Source organism: Rhinopithecus bieti, unplaced genomic scaffold (assembly GCF_001698545.2).
Source record: "Rhinopithecus bieti isolate Rb0 unplaced genomic scaffold, ASM169854v2 scaffold_12088, whole genome shotgun sequence".
In the NCBI taxonomy this organism is placed as follows: Eukaryota; Metazoa; Chordata; class Mammalia; order Primates; family Cercopithecidae; genus Rhinopithecus; species Rhinopithecus bieti.
This window is the reverse complement of record NW_016807975.1, coordinates 4,438,224-4,442,079: the sequence shown is the minus strand read 5'-3', so window position 1 is coordinate 4,442,079 and position 3,856 is coordinate 4,438,224. Positions and strand designations below refer to the sequence as shown.

The 3,856-nt window shown below is 38.7% G+C and overlaps 1 pseudogene; it reads left to right on the top strand.

Moving 5' to 3' along the window:
• Positions 1-882: 882 nt before the first annotated feature.
• LOC108537145 (deoxynucleotidyltransferase terminal-interacting protein 2 pseudogene) lies at positions 883-3,409 on the top strand (annotated as a pseudogene).
• The last annotated feature ends 447 nt before the right edge of the window (positions 3,410-3,856 follow it).

Sequence of the window (3,856 nt, the reverse complement as noted above, 5' to 3'; positions counted from 1 at the left end):
GGGCACAAGTGCCAGATTATTAAAATTATCTATTTAGGGCAATCATTTTCATTTATACAGTAGAGTGAAGTAACTAGATTATGTAAAATAGATAGATAATGTAGTTAAAATATATACTCCCTATAAGTAAAAGCTTTACCTGAAGAGGTAGTATGTAATGAATGAAAGTGTCTCAGAGGCGTTTGAACCAGAGCAACTCCACCTTAATTAGGAGCTGGGTAAAATGAGGCTGAAACCTACTGGGCTCCATTCCCAGATAGTTAAGGCATTCTAAGTCACAGGATGAGATAGGAGGTCAGCACAAAATACAGGTCATAAAGACCTTGCTGATAAAACAGTTGCAGTAAAGAAGTCAGCCCAAACCCACCAAAACCAAGATGGTGACGAGAGTGACCTTTGGTCGTCCTCACTGCTACACTCCCACCAGCACCGTGACAGTTTACAAATGCCATGGCAATGTCAGGAAGTTACCCTATATGGTCTAAAAAGGGGAGGCATGAATAATCGACCCCTAGTTTAGCATAGCATCAAGAAAAAAACTGTTAAAATGGGCAATCAGCAGCTCTCGGGGCTGCTCTGTTTATGGAGTAGCCATTCTTTTATTCCTTTACTTTCTTAATAAACTTGCTTTCACTTTACTGTATGGACTCACCCTGAATTCTTTCTTGCGTGAAATCCAAGTACCCTCTGGTGGGGTCTGGATTGGTACCCCTTTCCTGTAACAAAAGCAGTACTAGTGGAAGGCTACCAGATAAAATTCCCTGAATCACAGTTTGAAAGTTGTGTGATCTTGGGCAAATTATTTCATATTTCTGTACTTTCGTTTTCTCATTTATAAAATTTGGGTGATACTAATGCCTATTTTATTGGGTCCCGGTGAGGATGACAGGGGAGAGAAAAAGAGAGAGAATTATTAGGCACAGCCTCTGTCATGTAATATGACACCAAATGGTAGCAAGGAGGAAGAGTAACAGAAACTCTGATAATCTTATATTTTGCTTACATTTTATGGTTAGGACTATAAAATGGTATGTACACTTTTGACAGTTGTTCTTCAGTTTCTAATCAACTAGATCCAGCAATCCACTACTAGGCATTTACCCAAGATAAATAAAAAATTAAATTTACAAGTTCTGTTCAGAAGTATTCATAGCATCTTTGTTCATAACCAGAAACAACCCAAATGTTCATCAACAGGAAAACTAATCAACAAATTGTGGTATGTTCACACAATGGAATACTACTCAGCAATATAAAAGAATGAACAACTGAAACACACAACAATGTGGAAAAATATCACAGACATGATTTTGATCAAAAGAAGTGAGATACTAAAGAATACATACTGTATGTTTCCATTTATATGAATTTAAAGAATACGCAAAACTAATTTTTTTTTTTTTTTTGAGATGGAATCTCACACTGTCACCCGGGCTGGAGTGCAGTGGCGTGATCTTGGCTCACTGCTACCCCTGCCTCATGGGTTCAAGTGATTCTCCTGCCTCAGCCTCCCAAGTAGCTGGGACTACAGGCATGCATCACCACGCCTGGCTAATTTTTTGTATTTATAATAGAGACAGGGTTTCGCCGTGTTGGCCAGGCTGGTCTCAAACTCCTGACCTCAGGTGATCCACCCGCCTCGGCCTCCCAAAGTGCTGAGATTACAGGCATGAATGAGCCACCATGCCCGGCCCATCTCATTTATGGTTAAATTTACTTATTTGGTGTTTATTGATCATTTAGTTTATGCCAACAATTTTTACATATACTTTGCTACATGTACTTTCATATATTCTTATAATGATTCTATGATTTAGGCATTATTATTATACAGCAATATATGATACATGGCTAAGAGAGTTTAAGTATCTTAACCAAGACCACACAACTAGTAAGTGATGTTGCTGGGTTTGAGGTCTTTTCACTTACAATGCTATCTTGTCCTTACTGCAGACTGAGTTTGCAAATCAATCTCATAACTAGAACAAATAATGTTAATTGGAGTTTATTATTATTATTTACTCAAGCAAACTTTTTAACATAATTTCAGATTCGTGGCCTACACAACTGTGAGAGAATAAATGAGTATTGCTTTAAGCCACTATATTTGTGGTATCTTGTTACACCAGCAATAGGAACAAAATACAGGTATCTTGCTCTTCTCCAAACTAGGCACCAACCACTGCCAAAGCATTTTCCATGAAGGATGCTATGGGCACCCCCAAATATGTAATACTATACGATGCCCACATTAGATGTTAAATATGCTTTTCAAAAATGAAATTAATGTTTTACTGAAGGATAGATAGGTGACTAGGAGTAGAAAGCCATTCAAGCGACTGAAACTACAGGAAGTTTGTTTTGAGGATAAAGAGGGAAATCTCATGGACCACCAAGCACAGATAATGAACTTTGTCACTACATGAAAGAAACGGGATCAGATAGCATTTACAGAAAAGGTTTCACACACAGCTTCAAGCAGGAACTGAATGAGAATAAATATAAAAATAGATAATACCAACAAACTAGTTAAAATTAAATGCTCCATTTCCCCACACACACACTGCACATTCATGGGTTATTTGATAACGTCTTCTAAACATCTGGTTATGTAAAAACTATGCCATTTAGGATTTTAAATGTAAAACTTTTTACTTGGAAGAGGAAGACAAGGCAAGTGAGGTTGCCATTGAGGAAGAAAAAGAAGAAGAGGATGAAAAAAAGAAGATTCATCAGACCACGACGAAAATGAAGATGAGTTTAGTGGTGAAGAAAACTTACTAAATAGCACAAAGGCTAAACTTCTAAAGTTGACAAGCAGCAGCATAGACCCTGGTCTGAGTATGAAGCAGTTGGGTGGTTTGTATGTTCATTTCAATGCAGATAAACTACAGTCTAACAAGAAAACCCTAACACAGATCAAGGAGAAAAAGAAAAATGAGCTTCTGCAGAAAGCTGTCATTACATCTGATTTTGAAAAACACTACTGTGTTCCACCATATAGTGAATCAAAGTATCAACTTCAGAAAAAACGTAGGAAAAGAAGGACAAAAAACAGCAGGGGATGGCTGGTTTGGTATGAAAGCTCCAGAAATGGCAAATGAACTGAAAAATGATCTCAAAGCACTGAAGATGAGAGCCAGCATGGACCCGAAAAGATTTTACAAGAAAAATGATAGAGATGGCTTCCCCAAGTACTTCCAAATTGGAACCCTTGTTGACAATCCAGCTGATTTCTACCATTCACGAAATTCCCAAGAAGCAAAGGGAAAGAACTATTACGGAAGAACTGCTGGATGATTCTGAGTTCAGAAGATACAACCGAAGGAAGTACTCAGAGATCATGGCTGAAAAAGCAGCAAATGCAGCAGGAAAAAAGTTCCGAAAGAAGAATAAATTTCACAATTAAGATTTACCAAGCAAACTGCAACATTTTACATCACCCCTTTATTTACTTATTAAAGACGTTTTGAAAAGTAAAAAAAAAAGAAAAAAGAAATATCTAGAGTGGCCACACTTGGGGGAAACAGGGAGAAGGGGTACGGAGAAGTACTTTTGTTTTGTTTTGTTTTTTGAGGTAAAGTGTCACTGTCTCCCGGCTAGAGAGCAATGGCATGATCTCGGCTCACAGCAACCTCTGCCTCCCGGGTTCAAGTGATTCTGCTACCTCAGCCTCCTGAGTAGCTGGGATTACAGGTGCGTGCCACCACACACAGCTAATTTTTAATTTTTAGTAGAGATGGGGTTTCACCATGTTGGCCAGGCTGGTCTCGAACTCCTGACCTCAGGTGATCCACCTGCCTCTGCCTCCCAAATTGCTGGGATTACAGGCGTGAGCCACCATGCCTGGTGCAGA